Source organism: Danio rerio, chromosome 19, assembly GCF_052040795.2.
Source record: "Danio rerio strain M-AB ecotype USA chromosome 19, GRCz13ab, whole genome shotgun sequence".
In the NCBI taxonomy this organism is placed as follows: domain Eukaryota; kingdom Metazoa; phylum Chordata; class Actinopteri; order Cypriniformes; family Danionidae; genus Danio; species Danio rerio.
Window position 1 is genome coordinate 12,856,314 of NC_141039.2, and position 22,361 is coordinate 12,878,674.

General features: G+C 36.1%; 1 protein-coding gene and 1 long non-coding RNA gene across 9 annotated transcripts in view; both read right to left on the minus strand.

The window, feature by feature from the left end:
• ctdp1 (CTD (carboxy-terminal domain, RNA polymerase II, polypeptide A) phosphatase, subunit 1) overlaps positions 1-22,361 on the minus strand; it is a 214,229-nt gene that overhangs the window by 119,553 nt on the left and 72,315 nt on the right.
• LOC148679766 (uncharacterized) lies at positions 1,179-7,870 on the minus strand. Its single transcript, XR_015945318.1, has 3 exons — positions 4,970-7,870; positions 4,690-4,920; positions 1,179-3,339 (listed from the first exon to the last, which is right to left on the minus strand). It is a non-coding gene; the product is annotated as an uncharacterized LOC148679766 (long non-coding RNA).

The window sequence follows — 22,361 nt, forward strand, 5'->3', positions numbered from 1 at the left end:
AAGGCATAATTCATACAAAAATGTAATTTCTGTAAAGAAATCACATGTGACATGAGCTGACCGTGAGCTGTTACCACAGAGAGGGCTGGCGTGCACCTGTGAATAACAGGTAATAAAGTTGTAAATGAGTTTGTGGCACAGAGTGATTGTTTGGGTGTCGTGCGGGAAGTATGAACCGCACTTAGCAGAGAAAATGAAACCGAAAGCGCACAAACATTTACACAATCAAATTGCATTATAGATTTATGATTGCGACAAGCATTTGATATGTTTTTTCTATCTTAGCGAACACAGAGAGTTGTGCATGAGACTTCATGTTTAACTGTGTCAGTATAACTTCTCTAGCCTATATAATATTGAATATAATGCAAGAGGGAATCTGATAATGTCTGATAATGTCAATAACAAATGACAAGCACATGTCTCAAACATAATAATTCAACTTCAATTATGAAAAGTTGTATTCTGATGACATCACTTTACTGGCCATTAATGACCAGGACCAATTTAATGCCTGTTTAAGGCCGTACTCACACTAGGTACAGTTGCCTCGAACCGGGCCAAAGCACGCTTGTGCCCCCTCCCGTCTCCCCCGACGGGCCGCGCTCACACCACAATCGGGCCTCGGCACGCTTACGTCATCGCTGCTGCGCTGTTCAGTGAGAAGCGCTGTCACTCGGCAGTACAGTGGAGATTTCTCTAGTTATATCGTTTCAGTCGTTTGATATGCAGTGACATGCAGTCAAATATTTTGTCAAACAGTCCTTAGGGATGCGATGACACGCAGTCAGATATTTCATAAAGCCCTCGTGCTGCAGGAATGAGGAGGTTTGCTTAAGGCGCGCAGCTGTCGTGCAGTGAGAGGTTTGCGTCTTTAATAAACTACGGCAGTTTGCGATCACCGAACAGTAAGAATGATTAATAAATCCATATGAAAGTCCCTTAAAAGTCACGTCTCGCTTTCAGTTTCGGGCTTTGGCGCGTTTTGCGCTCACGACAAGCATACCGCGCCAAAGCCCAAGTGAACTGCGCTCAGGCCCACCTCTTCCAACTGGGCCAGGGCTGGCCAAGTGAACCGTGCCTGAGCCCGATTCAGCGCACTCGCACTTCTCAAACGATCTGGGAAACGGGCCTGGGCACGGTACGGATGGCATAGTGTGAGTAGGCCCTAAGTCCACCATTCCAAGTCTATAAAAAGTTGAGCATTTTAACAGAAGAGCTACACATAATATTATTATATTTTTTTACCATATGTTTGAGAAATAACAACAGCAATAACCTACTCATATTAACCTTTATTTTACATCTACAGAATTGTGAGACAATCGTGAGCTTTGTGAGCAAAAAAATAAAAATAAAAAAAGTAAAAATCGCCATTCTCATTTTAGCCAGAATCGTGCAGCGCTAACATGTAGTTACAATTTTTGAGAGGTGCGCATCAGTATTAGCGTCGGCCATGGCAAGAGCTATGTGACCGCCCGAAGGCTGTGCCGGACCGCGTACCTGCACTTGCCACAAAAGTATAAATCAGTCTTAAGACATTGCATCATGCCTTATTGTTTGACATCACGTTTGTTTTTTGTTTTCAATATCGTGCAGCCATAGTTGATTATTAATAAAGTTTATTCACTCTCAGGAAAAAGCTCACTCAAAAACTCTACTATGCTTCTTTGCCAATAAGATGTTGGTTCTTATCTTAAAACTAGTGACAGACCAGTACAACATGGCATCTCATCGACAAAAACAGCTTCCTACCAACCTAAAAACAAAAGAAACAACTTTTTATATGGCCGTGGTTAATTGCTAACTAAAACGAGTGTTCAACACCTATGTCAATATCTTCTTGTAAGCTTTATTTTTTTGTAACCTTAAATTTAAAAATCGAATATCCTGCTTTACAAGTGGGAAGCTTTGGATATACTCTACACTAATTTGGCCCAGCAAAGCATATCAGACCTCATCATGAGTAGTGGAAGCCAACACCACATCATGACTGGTTTGGTCACAGCAAACAACCCAACTGATAGAATCCGACAAGTTTATGCGGCAGAGAATGACTGCCCGATGTGTATCCAACTGAATCTTTGCCTCCCACTGAGAAAACATCAACAGATCCAAAAACATATTGCCCTAGACATATCTCTTCCCCCACATGGCACAAGGACATTAAGCCATATAGAAATACCACTGAAAATGGAGGCTAATAAATCTTTGAACATTGCACATTTAGCCTCATATGATAAAGGAGTTAACATTTGAGTTGTGGTTTTTCAGAGTGAGGCCACATTCCCATCAAACACTGTTGCGTTTCTGCAAGCTGCTAGATAAGATAGTAAGGTGTCTGGATGAGAAAGGTCATGCAGGCCACAAGCATGCTATGATCTCACCGTCCTAAAATGCTTCTTGGCAAACAACATTGTGATTTCGGGAATGGTGACATTTCAATGCTGGGTTTCGAACCACAGTATGACAACCGCCAGACAGCCAATTAGGGATTTTTTTTCCTCATAGAGCTTTCCTAATATTTGCGAATGCCAAAAGGCATTTGGGGAGCAGAGCTAATAGAAGCTGCTTGACATTTGAAAACACATGCTTTTGCCTGACCTCAACATTCACAGCACTCAGGTATATAAGCGTTTTTCCCCCTTTAATAGTAATGTTTTAGGACACAGACAACTTGGAGTAGCTACTACTGGAACAAGGAGATTACTTAAAATCTGTAAAGTGTTTTTACATTGTGCTTAACCCCAGGTTATTGTCGGTCAAAACAAAAAGAAAACTCTAGAATAGGGTTAGCACAGTAATTTTTTTTTTAGATGTTTATGTAATTTTTATTGTTTTGTTTTTGCATTAACTGACGCGGCGATGCAGTGGCAATTAGTAGGTAGAGCAATCGCCTCACAGCAAGAAGGTCGCTGGTTTGAACCAGTTGGCATTTCTGTGTGGAGTTTGCATGTTCTCCCTGCCTTCGCGTGGGTTTTCTCCGGAGAGCTCCGGTTTCCCCCACAGTCCAAAAGACATGTGGTACAGGTGAATAGGGTAAACTAAACTGTCTGTAGTGTATGAGTGTGAAGAGTGTGTATGGATGTTTACCAGAGATGGGTTGCAGCTGGAAGGGCATCTGCTGGTTAAAACATATGCTGAATAAGTTGGCAGTTCATTTCGCTGTGGCGACCCCAGATTAATAAAGGGGCTAAGCCGAAAAAAATAAAAATAAATGAATGAATTAACTGACTCATGTCGTGTGAAACAATGTAATGTTAGAATGCTATAAATCAATGCTTAACATGACAAACAATTACATGCTTTATATTCACATGCTTTAAGCATTCATGAAAACTAGGGATGGGAAGATTAACCGATATGTATCGATACGCGGTCATGCGCATGCACGATGCGAGTGCATCGGTAGAGCAGCAGAGGATGAATGAAATTTTGGAAGCAAATCGAGATGCATCGGTTTTTGCGAGATGCATCGGTTTTCAAAGATACAACTTATATTTTTAATATAGAATGTATTTTTTATTTATTAACAAGTGTTGTCAACCTACTTTGGCGCATAATTTAATCGACCTACATAAAGTATGCCTTAGCAACAGATTTGCGGATGTGTACACTTACACTACAACTCAGTGTATCAGGTGTGCGGATGAAGCTAGTGGTGCGCCCTCAGAAAGCGCAGGAAGCAAAACAAACATTTTATTCCCCACTGAGTTCTAAATCTTAAGTATGGCAACATTATGGATTTAAGGATGGACGACTTGACAGGACAGATGCAATTTGCAAAATATGGCGCGCATCTGTAAAATACAGGGGCAGTACGAGTAATCTGAAATCTCACTTGAAGCGGCGCCACGGTGTTGTTGTGGAAGCATCTTCCAGTGTTTCTGCATCCCCGGCTTCCTGCACTGCTTCAACTGTAGCTACCAGCTCCAAAAGTGGTGAGAAAAGCATTGAAAGTTTTTTCTCCATGAGCAACAGTTTTGTGCGCTCTACGCCAATAACTGATGTTACTGCATTGTTCATCTGCAAAGATATTCAGCCTAGTGTCACGGAGAACGAAGATTTTAAACACCTCCTCCTGTTAATTTGTATTTAATTATATTTTTATTAGCCTGTTGTTTACAGTGACAGTGATGTTTCAAAGCAGCATAACACTGCTAGTTCACCACCTTAAGTTTTGAATATTCAGTGGCAAAATATCTTTGTAAAACTTGTTTTCATAGTTGAAAAGTTAAATCACAATTCTTGTTGTGCAATGGTAAACCTTTATGTTGAAAGAGTGCAAATATATATATTTTTTTTAATATATATTGCACTTATACATTCTGTTTATCTTGAAAATACTTAAATAATATGTGCTATAGGTTCTAAAATGGCCCTCTACTGTAAACTGACACTCTGGCCCTGAGAGAAGAGCCAGTTTGTAAAAAAAAGTCTTGGTTTTGCTTGGTTAATAAATAATCAAACTCATTCAATGGCACAGCATCCTCTTTCACATCATCTCATAAACTTGATCTAATTAATTAGTGCTGAATTATCGCATTGTATCGTGATATGGGTGTGAATCGTATCGTGTTGCATCGCAATATGTCACAAATGTATCGCTAATATATCGAATCGTATTCTTTGTATCGAGATGTGTATCGCATCGGCATTATAGCTTAGATGCCCAACCCTAATGAAGACACAGTGTGCTGCAAACAAACAAAAACATCAATTTAAAGGGCATCTATTTGACCCTTTTTACATGATGTAAGATAAGTCTTTAGTGTCTCCAAAATGTGTCTGTAAAGTTTCAGCTCAAAATACACCACAGATTATTTATTATAGCCTCCAGAATCTGCCCATTTTGGTATCTGAGTACGGTGTAGCTGTTGTGGCTTTAAATTAGGGGTGTCCAAACTCAGTCCTTGAGGGCTGGTGTCCTGAAGAGTTTACCTCCAACCCTAATCAAACACACCTGAACCAGCTAAGTAAGCTTTTACTAGATATACTAGAAACTTCCTGGCAGTTGTGTTGATGCAAGTTGGAGCTAAAGGAATGAGTTTGAACATCCCTGCTCTAAATGCAAATGAGCTGGCTCACAGTTCCTACGTGCATGTCTGCTTCTCATCACGCATTATGTCAGATAAACAGCACAGTCACAGACAGACTCGAATGAAGCTTAAATACAGCCCATTAGTCAAAATACCAAGTAAGTTTATTTGATCTATTTGTGGTGGAGATTTTCAAGCCTTTCTGAAATGATAAGTCTCACACAGATGCCGTTTGCAGTATGCGCACATATTAGCGTTTATGGACACCATGCGGCCTTGTTGATTATAGCGGTTAAGAATTGAATTTTACTGTCTTTATTACAAACATGCTCTGTTTTAAAACGTTTTAAACTTATAAAACTTAGAATGTTCTGTTGATGTGTAAACGTTATTATAGAAATATGGCTCCTGTCAATCAATTAGGTGGGCAGGGAAATCCACACTCCATAGTGTTTCTATCACTCAAATATGACAGTGTGGACACTGACGAGTCTCCTAGACCAACCCACTGATCAGCCGAAGCGGGAAGGACAGAGACTCATCTGCGCATTTGGGAACACCTGGTTTTCTCCATAAAAAGCCAGCAGTGTTTGCTTGTGTCCGTGCTTTTGCTCCAGTTTATTTTGTTTTGTTTCTTTCTAGCTTTGGTTAATATTTGATTTTTAATAACCTAACGTGAGCACTTGTTTATTCTTTAATGTTTAAATAAATATTTTTCAGTATCAAACCATCCTGTGTATGTCCTCCCTTTAATTTGTCATTGTCTTAGAGCTGAGTCGTTGTTTGGACAGTTCTGTACATACAACTTACAAAAGTTAATTTTGATTATAGATTTATTACTAATATTTGAGGGGCAAACATGTCAAATGGTTATGAAAATAAAACCAATTGAACAAATTCACTCCTAGCTATGAAGTATGGAAAATCTATTAACAAATAAAATCAGGATGCACAATGCTAGAGCCTTTATTTATATAGGTTGTATGTCGTTTTTCTTCAAATCGCTAGCGAATGTGCAAAAATTATACAAACTTTTTAACTTTATAACAAACTTTTTTAAAGATTAACAGTGTAAAACATTATAGTACAGGTAACCTGGAATGACAATCAACAATATAGGTAAATCTCAGCAAAACTGCAATGTTAAGAAATCTTGGATAACAACTTGAACAAATTTAAATATTAAATAGTTGTTTTGTTAGACTACAAGCAGGTTATTCAGACTAGCAAAGACTGAATGCTGGCGATGTGAGAGGGAGGACAGAGACCTGATTATAGCTCCGTGGTTCTGTTCGAAGGTACAGAAATTTTCAGAATATCGATGAAACACTTATCTAAATAATTCAATGGATTGTTTTGTTCTGCCAGAGGTGACAAAAGTATAAAATGATGAAATAAATTAATGGAAAATCCCTCAATAATGTGTTTGTATAATCGAATACTGAATTTGTCATTATCAATAAAGCATTAACATTATGCTCTGCTGCCCAAATGAACAGCCAATTCAGCTTGACTCAAATGATATAATGGGATGGGGTAATGGGAATGTTTCAGGACAAACTCAGCTTTTAACAGCAATAATAAATGCCCCAATACCGCCCAACATGTGTATGGAGATAAAAATATATAATAGATGTGTTATAAAAAAAAAAAAGGCAAATGTTAATGTGAATATAACAACAACATAGGAAATGACAGCAGATGGTTTATAGTCCAAATGTTCTTTGCATGTTGAAGTTGGGTTGACCAACCGAGCTAAACGAATCAAGTGAACAGCCTTAGCATTTAACTGGAAACCATTTGACCTTAAATGTATCTTTTAGTCCAGCAGACCCCAGGAGACCAAGTTCACTCAGACCCCCCTAGCTTCTGCTCAGACAGTGAACCCAAGTGAACTTAACATTCAGACATAGGAAATGTCACATTAGCACAAAGTGCTCCAAGTGGCCTCAAAAACAAAAACCTGTCACTCAATTCACCAAGAGATTGATGACATTCTCACAAAAAATTTAAATATAAACAGTTAGACTTCAAAGATGGACATCACACTTTTCCATAGAGCTAAAGGGACAAAGCCCCAAAAGAAGAATCATATATTACATACATGATATTATTTTTGTTCTATTTTTAAAAACTTATGAACTGTAAACTCTCCCAAAATCCTCTGTTTGTGTTCCATGGAATCATACGAGTTACAAGAGAATATATAATGAAAGAAGTTTAATGGTTTTGGCTAAACTACTGTACTTGAGCTAGAAGAGCATAAAAAGGAAAATTAAATATTCACTGAAGCAGAAAATGATGTATGGATAATTAGACTGATGAGCGTTGCTTGTGGAGAATTCCTAACACAAACATTTAATGCACGCCAAAGCCACACTTACCAATGAGTCAGATGCCTGTTGACCTGCTACATATGATATGAATGTCATCATTAACTTAATTAACCTTGCTGGACTCTCTGCTTGAGTGGAAGTCACCACTGTTCATTTGCACATCTCTCAGAGACTGAGAGAGAGAGAGAGAGAGGAAAAGAGAAACAGAAACGTATGCCCAATTAATACTGTGTTGACAATGGGTTTTAATCATTAAAAAAAAAAGCATTGTTTCAGTAGAATCCATTACATAAAGACTAGTTTCAATTAAAGTTAATTTAAAAACTGCCTTGTCCAAAATGTAACTTTAGTACACAAATTAGCAGTTAAAGGTGCAGTAGGTGATTGTCTTCAGAAACATTTTTTGTTGTGCTGGTTGAAAGTCTCTTTACATTACATTAGTAATGATTAAAGTAAATGATCTAAAGGTATTTATATGTATTTTCTTATTCTGGGTAAGGCACAAGACTAAAAATGTGCATACAGTTAAAATTGATCAGGCTGAGAATTCCCCTAATTCTCATAAGTAGACCAAACTGTCTGTAAATCTGCACACCTGTTCACACAGATCCACTGTTTGCACATGTAAGCGTGTCGAGTTCATAGTGAGAGTGGTAAAAACAAATGCTCAATCAAAACTTTTTAAAATTCTAAACAAACCATTAAGCATACAGTGGTTGCTTTGATGTCAGTTATTTCTCTCCTTGTAACAGTATAAAATCAATTTGCTATGAAACAAAAAGCACCATACCAAAAAAGCAGTCGCTTTAGGACAAAGCATGTGAGAGAGTGAGACCAGTGTTCCTTGCATGCATTAAATGAATTGAATAAATGAATTCTGAATTTTTCATTGGGAATTGTAGCATTATAAAGCACTAAAAGTTTTCTAACTGGCAAACGACATGATCTAGTGAGTTGTCTACTGTCATCTTTAAGCTGCGCATTCGTGATATCAGAAGGTGTGGCTTTGGACAGCAGGACGTCAAAGACGTCACTCTAAACAGTGATCATTTTGGAAGATCACCTATTGTACCTTTAATTTATACATACACACATACATACATTATACATGATGAACAGTGGTGTACATTGTTGAGATATTTACAACTGTTAGATTTTTTTATTTATTTTATTATTTTTTTTTTTGCATGTTTGTCGCTCAAATTTAAATATTAGTCAAGGATAATATAAATAAACAAATTAGCACTTTTTTTTTAAATTAAAGGCTTTCGCTATTAGGGGAAAACAAAACTACATGGGCCTATGTAAAAAAGTGTTTGCGTAACTGTAGAATGTTTGATTGGCTGATGAAAATTATAAGGTGTGCAATTATTTTTAGGGAATGATAAAACATAGTTCCCGGTATGTCTTTACCACATTTACAGTTTAAATATCACTGCACCAAATGATTTCAGTTATTTTACTTCTTACAGCAGTATGAAATCAATTCGAAATGAAACAAAAAGCACCCTTCCAAAAAATAGACAAATCTTTATCAAATGTGTGCAGACCTCATGACAGTAGCCATGTTTCCATCCAAAAATGCAAATTAACTTTATTTGCAAAACTGGATTATCGCATAAAAGATGTGCAAATAAAGCCGTGTTTTCATCCAACGAGTCAAAGCGAATAAATTGTCACTTCCTGATTAACTGCCGCCAAATATCTTGTGTAAGAGAAGCTGTGTCAATCTTTTTTTCATCTAACAAATGACTTGCGCCTCAAAAGGCAATCCTGACAAGCAGTGAAAGCGCAGTGGCGTTAGAAGGCGTGAGACGCAGAGCACAGACGCTCTTGATTCTGGAGGTAATTAATAATATAGAAAACATTAATACTGAAATGGTTAAGGCGTTTTAAAATGACCAAAACAACATTTCAGCATGGAAACGTAGCTAATGTAGACCAACGTCCATTCCAGCAGCTTACTGAATCCAAGCTACAAACAATTAAGGCAGGTGTAAAAACAAATGGGGTGCAAAACAGTACTACCAAGATGGTTGAACCTATAGGTAGGGCCAGACAGAATCTGTGGACAGTTTTTGCAAATTCTGCACAGGATTTTGTATAAAGATAAATAAATAAATAAATAAATAAATAAAAAACTGCTGATTTATGCAGAATGATTTTAGGTGTATTGCAAGTAAAAACCTAATAGATTAAATAAAAAAAATTATATATTTTAACTTTGATGTTTACAATGCAAATTGAATTAGATCCACATACATTTGAAGTCAGAACTATTAGCCCCCTTTTAATTTTTTTTTCTTTTTTAAATATTTCACAAATTAAGTTCAAACAAGAAAATTTTCACAGTATCTTTGATATTTTTTATTCTGGAAAAAGTCTTGATTTATTTTGGCTAGACTAAAAGCAGTTTTAAATTTTTATGAACCATTTTAAGGTCAAAATTTTCTTTTTTTCCAATAGTGTACAGAACAAACCATCATTATACATTATATACTTGCCTAATTACCCTTACCTGCCTAGTTAACCTAATTAACCTACTTAAGCCTTTACATGTCACTTTAAGCTGTATAGAAGCATCTTCAAAAATATCTAGTCAAATATTATTTACTGTCTTCATGGAGAAGATAAAATAAATCAGTTATTAGAAATTAGCTATTAAAACTATGTTTAAAATGTGCTGAAAAAAGCTTCTTTCTGTTAAACAGAAATTGGGGTAAAAATAAACAGGGGAGATAATAATTCTGACTTCAACTGTATTTAATAAACAAAGCAAGTGTCTCATATAACTTTCAATTGAATTCATGTTTATTTTTAGTATCGCTTTTACAATATAGATTGTGTCAAAGCAGCTTAACAAAGAAGTTCTAGTAAACTAAAACTATCAGTCCAGTTTTCAGAGTTCAGTTTAGTGTGGTTCAAATTTCACTGCTGAAGGTATAACTGATTTATACTTTACAATCTGTATTGTAAGTAAATCATATAAGCATTTTCATATTGTTCAATAATATTTTTCAAATTAATTTTAAAACTGAACAAACATGCATTTAAACACATTTACACAAGTAAATAAATACTCAATAATGGGCTAAAAATCTGCGGATATTTCTGCGTGCACAGATTTCGTGTGGGCCTACCTATAGATGTACAGTATGTATTCATTGATGAGTCAGCATGTATGAATCCACACCAAACTGAATGGAACTGAGATAAGAATTGACTTAAATGACAAGCATGTGCACCAAGAATAAACCAAATCTTAAAACAGCCAGTCCTAGCAGCAATTACAAAACCATTCAAATCCTTCTCAGAGTGATCTCAGAAAAAACAACATCGCTTTCAACCAGGTCATGCATGTTCTACACATTTAAGAGTTTTTTCCTTGTCCCTCTCAGAGCCTGTAATTTCTTAGTTTGTGTAAAGAAAAGCTATATTGCAGGGAATGAAAAGGGAACATTAGTGCCACCAGTGTCCACACCAGCTATTCAACAAGTTAATTCCTACTTAATTCCTTCCAAAAAGCAAATATGAATGCCTTCCTTAAATGTGCGACTTCTCAAACAGCAATTTGCGTGAATCAACCTCAGCCTTCCCATGTATTAAAAGCCCTCGCCACATTCTAAATATAGAAACTATTCTATTTCCATGCGGCAGGTTTTGTGAACAAAGGACTAAACCCTCCGTATCCCAATTCGCAAAGTCCCAGAATAATAATGTTGTGGCTTCCCGCACCTCAGCGGAGATGTCATATTTAGCAAGTAAGTGGGGCTATTTAGCAAAAAACCCTGTTAGGCTGGTAGAACAATGGGGCATAAATTGAGCAGTGGCAAATTGTACCCATAAGTGAATAAGGAAGAGAGAAAACGAGCTTAGGGAAGGATATGGAGCGGGTTTTACATTGGTCTGATTGCAGCCTCACTCTGAAAGTGCACAATGTCAAAGGCATTTTATAGGATTTCCGTGGCAGGATATTTTACTGAAAGGGATTTACAGGCTAAATAAAGTCCTTAAATAGAAGGTTGTTATAAAGCTGGAGCTTGTTAAAGTGTGATGTTGCCAGTCATTTCGATATAAGAGGTCTTGTCTGTCACCATGGATACAGATTATACAAACAGATTAATCACACTTCGGCATCAAACCTGATCTTAACAACAACCTGCATTACCTCCAAAGGCAGTCAGAGCACATGACAGCAGGATATCATTTACACTACTGTTTAAATATCTACAGAACTAGCAAGATTTGTTTAATTACAAGATGTAAAAAAAAATCACTGATGTTCCTATAGTGTGTGTGTGAAGTTTCAGCTCAAAATAAAACACAATAATAATGTTTTATAGCTCTTTAAAAATGTTCCTTTTAGGCTTTGACCCTAATCGTGCCATTTTTGGTGACTGTTAAATTCAAATGAGATTGCGCTACTTTCACAAGAGGGCGGAGCTACAAATGCCTATGTATCAGCATAGTGGCTGATTCAAAAACAAGACTTCATATGCTTATCGTCACTAATGGGCGGGGCTTTAATTTTCTGATGATATGTACAAAGGGAGACTGTCAATCAAATTGTTTCTGCAGACTGTTTTTATCAAATGTGATTATAAAAATTTTAATTAATACATTTTTACAATGAGAAGATGGTTATATGTTTAGAGTGTTGCCACACAAATGTGTTTAAAGATCTTATAAAGTAATTTTGTATAATAGATGCCCTTTAATGCATTCATTAAACCATGAATAGAGTAAAAACAGAAACATTGTACAATATCAATTTAATTTGAAATAACCTGAATATACCATGAATATATGCAGAGAATTTAGCATTATTAAATGGCACGTAATCCTTCATTAATCATTCTAATATGCTGATCTTCTGTTGAAGAAACATCTCTTACTATATATATATATATACAAATTACATAATGTTTCGCTGAAATTATGATAAACTCTGTTCTAGAGATCTGCGCGGGACTAAATTTTGAATCCCGCTCCCGCCTGCACCAGCCAGGTTTTAGCCCGAACCCGACCGCTCCCGCTTACATTCAGCATTTGTTGTCCCTCTGCCCGCCCCGCCCCGTTTTCTACCCGCCACGCCCGATCCCACTAAAGAGCGGGGGGAGAACAAAACCAAAAACCAACCAGCTATACAGAGTCCAGACAGCCTATAACAAGCTGTCTGTATAAACACACACACAAATAAGCACCAAGCGCACACACACACAGACAAAGCTCTCTCTCTCTCTCTCATTCGCACGCGCATTAACACACACACACAAGCACCAAGCACACACACAGGCAAAGCTCTCTCTCTCATTCGCGCGTGCGCACACACACACATACACACACTCACAGCAACAAACAAGCTAAACACAGCATCGCGCTATTTCATTTACACACATACATACACGTGCTTGCTCAGGAGTCAGGAGTGATATTGCTAGACGGCCCGCTCCCGTCTCAAATTAAACCCGTTACTGACCGCTCCCACACTTTATTCGGAAATGCAGACCTCTACTCTGTTCCATGATTCTTTGATAAATATCCAGGGCATAACTTTTTTAAATCACCAGCCACTCCGGCTAGTAGTTTTCCAACATTACTAGCCACTCTCACCACTAGCCACATTTTTGTGGTTGGGAAAATATATTTAATATGCATAAATATTGCTTTGACATGTAAAATTACTTGATTTAGATTTGTTATGTCCACATGCCTCCTCATTTATTTAAGTTTTTGTGTGTCATGTATGAGCTTGCTCAATGAGCATGAGCAAATGGGTCAAGGTTTCACAGTGTCGTATTACAATTAGTTTTTTATTTCACATCACTTTCCAGAGCTCAAAACAAAGGATTTACCAAATTTATCTCCGACCACACCAGACATAAATAATTATTATTTCTTAGCCACAAATTTTAAATGTGTCAAAACAAGCAAATTATAGCTGTATACCATATTTGTCAAAACATTTCTTTAAAAACAATTAAAAAAAAACAATGGACATTTAAAAAATAGTTTCTGTCATGTATCCCACATCACCAGTTAACTACACATAAATAGGGAGCTAATCTCATTTTAGAGCAATGTTAAAGGAGGATAATTAAACCAAATAGGGATGCTCAAAATAATCGATTAACCGTTAACCGAAAGGGTGCGTTTGTAACCGATTAATGCTATCAGTTAAACGATTAAAAATATTATTTTATTTATTTTTAGTTTGGCTGCAAAAGGGGCCGATTGAATGCGCCTTTGCGTTAAAAGGGGCATCTTTTGCACGCGGCTCATCCCAGAGCAGCAGTTTGTGTTGTCAAGACAACTACAGAGAACTTTTAAAGAGCATGGTTTCCGCTACATTCATTCTTCCATGGCGAGGACCAAAATGCATCCCGCCACGGCTACATTAACCATTCAAAACATTCAGTCATTGTTGTTGTTGTTTTTAATAGCGGGTTATAATCGCACCAAAACGTATTAAAAGGTAATTGAATTATAACAGCGCAAACTTTTCGGTAACCGTGTAGTGCTGTGTGTTATCTGTTTAACCCTTTGGGAGTTACGTGCTGACTGACTGACTGACAGGTGTGCGATGCGTGAGGCCAGGAAACAGGACGAAGCTTTCAGTTAAGATGAACACAGTTTCTATAGTTATACTTTATTTAAAGATAAAGTATGACTCTGTATATCTCTGTAATCACTCTATCTTGCTGGAGTTTATAGCCGTTTCGCTTTACTTCAGGACGCATTAATGCCGCTCTGAAGGTCTAATCGCTGTTTTAAGTTATCCAGAGCTGTATGAATGTACAAATCTTGAATATCACAATAGTATTAAATATTACAATTGTCACAACACAGACAGCAACACTTTTGCACAATTGATACCCAGCTGATTCAGTCGTTTCATAAGAGGACCGCGATTCTTCTCTTTCTTTTTCCTTGTCAACATAAAGGCAGTGAGGTGCGCCTTGTTTTCGGCCCCTTGTTCAACTGCAAGACAACTTGCGGGACGATAACGTATAACCCGTGCCTACAGACACATTTGCCAAAGAAGCAAAATGGAAGAAGAATATTGCTGTTTGATACAGACGTGTTGATGCCAAACCAGCGCTGATGTTGACCTGGATCTGCGTAATAAACGCAACAAATAGGCTTTACTTTTTATTTTACAGCTTATAAAGCATGGATGCACATTAATGCAATATCATATTTAAACAACAAAACTGTTTACAAAAAGTCAACATGCGCGTTGCTGTTGTCTTTTCATCACGCATCGCGGGCACTTGAACCGCGAAGGAGAGAGAGGAAACCATATACATCATTATTTTAAAGATTATTTCTGTTAAAAATTTTAAAAGGTTTTGTGATTATAATAATAACAGCGGGGCATTAAATAAATGCATAATTTCCGTAGAGCGGAAATTTATCTAGTCTATTTGAAAGAGAACCGATCACACCAGTTTCATTTCCAGCCACGCGTTTTAAACAGTCGCGTGCATCACATCAGCTGTTGGCGCAAGTGATCATCCTCGTAATCAGTATTCCCCTGCTTTCTTTTGCTCGTGCCAACGCGAATTTGCATGATTTGGCAATCATTATTGCTGAACCCAGCTTTTAAGAAAACTACAATTTAAAATGTATTTTTAACCAGCCAAAGTGGCTAGAGATGGTGGCTGTCTAACCCACCACAGCTGAAAATTTCCCGGATTTGGGGGGTGTTAATGTCAAGCCCTGTTAAGTTCTAAAGAATTTTATAAATGATTTGAAAAGTATTAAATCTTCATAGAAAAAAAAATCTTTTATTCAGCAAGGATGACTCCTTGATTAAGACTGAAAGATTTTAATTTGTTTTAAAATTTTTTTTTTTTCATAAATACGGTTTTATAAATAAAATAAAAAAACTAAAGCAAACCACTGAAATCTTTTCAACAGCAGTATATAGAGCCTAAAACACCTTGCCACACCTGTTGTCTAATTTTAACTTATGTATATCTGTACATATGTAGGTATGTCTGTCATCTTGTGGAAAACTGCAGGAAAAGTTTCTTTTTAAAAATCATATTTTGTTGACCACAGACTTGAAATAGCGCTACAGACTATTTTGTTTTAAATATGCTACTTTTTTCATATACTTGATATTAGGGTTGTAACAATATACCGGTATGACGGTTTACCACGATTTGAACGTGCACGATTATCATACCATGAACAATTGCATATCAACGGTTTTAACCCTTAAAGACCGAGACAGCCGCCCGCGGCTAAAATAAGTATTGCTCTTAAATGTTTAATAACTTTTGATCCGCTGATCCGATTCATACAATTCAAAGATTGGCATAAAGAAGAGAATCTCAGCTTTCCAGTGCTGTATAACATTCGCGGACTTTCAGAGGCTCCGGAATCAGTGCGGTTACGTCATCAACATTTGACAACGCTGATTTGACAAAGAAACGCTCGTCACTGTGTCTCCGGACAAATCAGACATGATACATTGATGCATTGTCCCTCCTCCATGCCCAGATTGGTTCAAACTCGCTATATCACAACCAATAAGCATAGGTTTCGCTTTTGTTTGTGGACCAAGCTTTTTGAACAACACGGAATGAGAGAAAGGCATACATTTATGCGCGGCTAAATAAAACGCAAAAAAAAAAAAAGTTTTGCTTGAAATAATTCTCATACTAAGTACTTTTGCATGCACAGCAGCACAGAAACATGACAAAACAGTGACACAGCAAAGACGAACTGCTGCTCTTGCTGTTTTCAAAAGACGCAAATGAAGATGCAGCTGTTTGTCTGCATTGCAGACAACCATATCCAAATCCATATTCATAGACAACCATATCCATGCTGGCACATAAACCTAAGGATGTTCCATATTGAATCTAGTTTCGTTATGTAACTATTTATAGTATAGTAAATATTTATATCTATTTTTTACTGAGGATTTGCACCATGTTTATTTGGACTTTATTTGGACTTTGACACATTATTTATTATTTTCTTATTTTTATTTGTTCATTGTAAGTGGTGTTGTTTATAGTAACTAAAAATATATTATTTGGAAAAAGTCAAATTTGCTTCACTGTTCTATTATTTTGTAACATTTGTAACATACCGTATACCGCAAAACCGTCAAACCGTGGTATTGTTTTAGACGATTATCATACCGTGAAAAATTCATACCGTTACAACCCTACTTGATATTGACTGCATTTGCACCTGGTGCATTTGGCACCTGATAAGTGTTTTGAAATAAGACCCAGGTAGCATATTATTATTAATATGCATTGTGCTACAAATTAACCTGAAAGCTATAACACAAAGGGCTAAAACCAATGCCTAATGTGTATGCTCAACCTAAACCTTCTGTGTGTGTGTGTGAAGAATTGATTTATAGAATTTATTGCCAGCCCCAATAGTTTTAAATATAAAAGTTTATGGAGTTTACAAGAATACTTACTTCAATCCCCAAGCTTCTAGAGACTGCAGCTGAATGCAGACTGATTTTATGGTATGTGTCATGTTGTCAAATGTGAAATGAAATGTTTATTTTCCTTTAGAATGTAAATGACCGTCATCTTCGGGGCTGTCAAGATTGTCAAGAATTCTTGGGTTAAACCTTATTTATGCCTGACATACTGGTTGTGGCATGAAGCACTGCAGCTCCTCAGAGGTGTTGAGAGGTGTTTGTAAAGTAGTCTCAGCGTTCAATATGACACCAAAAAAAGTGTGGAGAAAATTTCAGCTGAGCCAGCAAGCCAGGACAGCTTTGCAAACTTTACTAAGGTATATGATTACTTATTCAAGGGCTGTTTAATACCTTTACGGTCCCCGTAGCTTAACTGACAAAGTGTGACATTGAAAAGAAAACACATTCAGAATGTCTGTTATGATAAACTATGGGTATGTAGGACTCTTAAAAACACTGGTATATTCTACTTAAATACAAATGTAAAATACACTTGTGTTCAGTTTGGGTCATTAAGATTGTTTCAATGCGTGAAGATATTCAATTAAATTAAATTCAATTCAATTCAATTCAGCTTTATTTGTATACCGCTTTTACAATGTAGATTGTGTCAAAGCAGCTTCACATAAATGGTCATAGTAACTGGATCAGGGTAGTTCAGTTTTTAGTGTTTAAGTTCAGTTCAGTGTGGTTTGAAATCATTACTGAGAGTCCAAATACTGAAGAGCAAATTCATCGATGAGTAGCTTTTCAGATCCTGAACCATGCAAGCCAGTGGCGACAGCGGAGAGGAAAAAAAAAACTTCACCAATAGGAGAGTGAAGAAAAAAAACCTTGAGAGAACCAGACTCAGTTCGGCATGACCATTTTAATTTCTCCGCTGGCCAAATGTCTTGTGCAGAGCTGCAGTCTCTAGTACACAACATATGAAGTCTCTAGAAAACAACAAGCCAGCATTTATACAGTAATAAGCTATACATTAAATTATTAGTAGTTCAAAGTCAACTGTTTCTAAATTAAATATATTACAGCAACTATGTTTTATTCAAATATGCTAATAGACATTAGTGTCCAATAATGTCTCTTCACGTCTATCGCATTACATTTTGAATCAGTAAATGTGTTTGCATCTTAGTTTATGCAATTATTCTAGCAAATAAAAATGTTATCCTACTCAACTGTGCTCGTATGTATTTTTATGTGATTTTTATCATTTCCATTAAGTATATTTTGATGTAATATTCAAAAATATGCAAAGAATAAGCAGATGGTAACAAAGCTAACTTCATTTAATTCTGTTAAGTCAAAGCTCAATTTTCAGCATCATTATTGCAGCATTTTGTGTCACGTGATTAGAATATATAATTTACCGATATATATATATATAAATTTGACAATATTTCTTGCTGATATTCAAGCCATTTTGACATAATTGGATATTGGTTTTGTAATATTGAATTTGCTTCAATAATACAATTTTTAGAGCAGTTGTCTGATGAGAGGAGAGACTACAATAACCCGTGTTCAGTACAATGGACATCAAATATCAGCTGACTTCAACTGTATATACATGAAAGGTGTTGAATTATTATAATAATTTGGTCTCATTTATAGGAGCCTCCAGAACATTTTCAGAAACTTAAAACATAATTCGGGTTTAAAAAGAATAATATAATCAGTAAGCTTTATTTAACATGGTTATTAATGCATAAATTTGACTGAGCCAAAAAAGTAGTTGATGCAACTTGGCTTTAAAAAAGAGTGAGGAACTCACAGAGTTATGTAAGAAAATCCACTAAGTTCTACAAAATAATGACGTAACTTATCATGAATTATATAATGCAGTCATGCATAAGCGCATAAAAATGGAAATGGAATGGAAAATGGAAATAAAAGTGCTGAATTTCATCCTCTCTTGGTTGTTTATGCTCGTCATTACCTCAGGAAATAATGCTCCAGCACAGTCACCGCATGGTACATTTTAACAAGATTCACGTGTCAACAGGAAGAATTAAGCTACACTAAAACAGCAATAGACTTTTTTCAAGTTGTTGAGATTTACTTATTAATTTATATCAGTTTGTTTGGTTATAAATTTATAGTTTGTTAGAAACATGTGCTTTATTTATTTTACTTTTAATTCATTTATTATTAAACAAAAACACTTTAGTAGAAGCACACTTTATTGCACTTTCAGAGCACTTTGTTTTTTCTGTGTAAAAAAAAAGTTACTAGTAAAAATACTGGTTTGTTACAGGTTTGTTCTCTTAAGCTAAAATAGTTAATCTGCAAAACATATATCAAAAGCTGTGCCGCTTCAGCTCATTTTAAATAAGTAGTTTAAAGAAGCAGCAAAAAACTTTTGAAAGTATTAAAAGTAGAGCTGCATAACTAAAATGAGAATGTGCTTGAGACATGCTTACAATCTGTAATTTTCTGCTTAAAATCTGTCGCTGACGTGATTTTCGTGAATACAGAAGACTGGGTGGGTATTTTTGCATTTCGGTGGGTTTTGGATACTCTTTGGGCTGGAATCAGTCAGCTACATCTCGCAACACTGTGTGCGCTTTCGGTTTCATTTTAACTGCTAAGAGCGGTTCACTTTCCGCAAGGCTCCCAAACGATCACTGTGCCACAAACTGAATGCTTTTTACAACTTTATTACCTGTTATTCACAGCCTATGCAGGTTCTGTTCACTAAAGTAGACTTCATTCAGAGGCGCGCGCATGCCCTCTTTGTCGTAACAGCTGATGGTCAGCTCAAGTCATGTGTGATTTTGGGGTCGCAAATACATTACATGAAGACAGAAATTACATTTTGGGGGTGTATTATATCTTAGAAATACAACATGTGACTCTTTCAACACCATTTGGAGGTGTCCATGTTGCTAAACAACGCATGTAAAACAATGTGAAGACTTGTGCGGCCATCATTGCTTCTCTCCTGAACTTGAAAATATGATTGACAGAATCGTAGAAATGCTGGATTAAGATCGTCTAGGGGGTCAAATGGAGATCGCGATCTTTTTACGATTAATTGTGCAGCTCTAATTAAAAGTAACTAATTAAGTCCCTTTTTTTACTTTTTCAGTGGCTATAGTTTAGTTACCTTAACTTTGTACACATTCAACACTGGTCACATTTCATAATGTCCTTCAAAAATAATGATAAAAAATATATAAAATAAAATAGAAGAGGTCCAGCAATTAAATGCAATCATGAGATGTATATTATATGATTTTTTTAAATGACTGACTATAATCTAAAAAACTTCGACATTAGTTTGTCTATTAAAGCTGTCCCATCTATCACACGATCTGTTAACTGTTTCATGCATACGATCACAGCGGTGCTGGTCACTGAAGCGTACAATCACACCGGTGTGATAAGAAAGTTAGGAGCGCAAATCATCAACTGCTAAAATTAAAATCTGACGGCACAGCAAGAGGTAAATTGACATTTAATCTAGCTTTTTTCTATTAAGTTTGAGACAGTAATCCATGCTTTTAATAATAATAATATACTTTATTTATATTGCGCTTTTCTAAAACCCAAAGCGTTTTAAAAAAGCCACTAGATTTTGTGACCACTCGGTTAGATTACTATAGTCCACTGTATTTGGCGATTAGCAGCTCAGCTATTTCTCATTTGCAAATGATGCAAAAAGCTGCAGCACTCCTGTTAACTTGCAAATAAGACATTTCCCCTGTGTCAGCTTCGCTTCATTGGTTGCCAGTGAATGTTAGAAAACCTTTAAATTTTAAAATCACTAAATGGTCTTTCTCCACCTTATATCTCTGAGCTGATACACCCCTATAAGCTCCCTCCTTCTCTCAGGTCAGATGATCAGCTTCTCCTGATCGTGCCAAAAACAAAGCATAAACTTAGAGGGGATCGTGCTTTCACTGTGGTTGATCCTAAACTTTGGAATGATTTGAAAGCCCTCTTCCATGTTCTCATTTAAATCAGCTCTTAAAACTTCTATTTTTTTGTTGGAATTTGACACCTAATCTTAATAACTGGATAGTTTAATTTATATGCCTTTTCAATAGTTTAGATGTATATTATTTATCTTGTATTTTACATATATATTATATACAATTATGCATATTTTGATTTTTTTTTCTTTCTGTACAGCACTTTGACTTCTGTGTTTGTAAAGTACTATTTATAAAGTTTGATTGATTGATTGATCGATTGATTGATTGATTGATTTAAAAAAGTAAACCTCAGCTTCTACTGTATTAATGGATTAGTTTCATTGTGTGTGTGTGTGTGTGTGTGTCTGTGTGTGTGTGTGTGTGTGTGTGTGTGTGTGTGTGTGTGTGTGTGTGCACATGAAGATGAACATCAAAAAAAATGTTAATGCTAATGTTTAATGTAACCTGGCAAGTGTAACACGGCTGCTATGAAGACTGTCAGCAATGACAGGATTTAGACATGGACGGCTGAGATGTTAGAACTACTAAGCAGAAAGCAGACACGGGTCTGACAAACGAGAAAGAAGGCAAAGAAGCTCTGAAGCGAAGTTTCTAGGTCAGTGATTTTAAGAGGGAGCCATGAGGCACATCTTTCTCTTTCACACTTCAAGCGAAAAAAAAAAAGCAGAAGACGACAAGTCCAATGTAAAAGGAAATAGCTGAAGAAGAAAAAATAATAATAATTTTACAGAAAGCCTGACGCAGCACTATGAGCTATAAAAGTGTAGCTGAAGGCAACAACGCAGGGGAGAAAAGAAATAATCCATGCAGAACTTCATTCTTTTTATAAATGGTGTGAGCGTGACCAATTTAAAAGAAATGAAGAGATTAAATAATTAATACTTCAAAACCAGCCTGCAGGAAGATGACCTTAAATGAAAAGCAAGGTCAGAAGAGGCAGGCTGGTGGAGATGAGCTCATAAATAAGCAAAGCAATAGAAGTGCAAAGATTCATATCACACAGCAATAACACTGATCCTCGGACAGGAAGATTGTGCCCGGTTCCCCCATTTTTACTTTGTGTGTGTGTGTATATGCTCAGGAAAAGTGGAGTTTTCATGAGTCTGCACTTTTAAAGTGAAGGAACATTTTTGATTCATCTGTTCCTCCATCTAAAAGCATATATAAAAAGCCACAACAACACTTTAAAAGGCCAAATAAATATTGCGGGAAAAATGTGACTCTGCGAGATAAATAAATATTTTGAAAATGTATAATGCTATATGAATAAATTTGGAAATAATTAGCATTTTAGAACGAAAGGGTTGGTTTGCTGTGGAGCGTAAAAGCAATAATAATAATAATAATATTAATAAATTAATTATTACATTTTTGTAAATACATTTCTACATTTGGGTTCACTACCGGATTTGCATGATTATATTTTCATTAATTTTAATCATCTACATTGTTATGACCAAATATTTTAACTGTTGTTTTTGCTCTACTCTTATTATATTTACAGTAGAAGTCAAAATGATTAGCCTTCCTGTTAAAATTTTATTCTTCTAGATTTTTCCCCCAACTTCTGTTAAACAAAGAA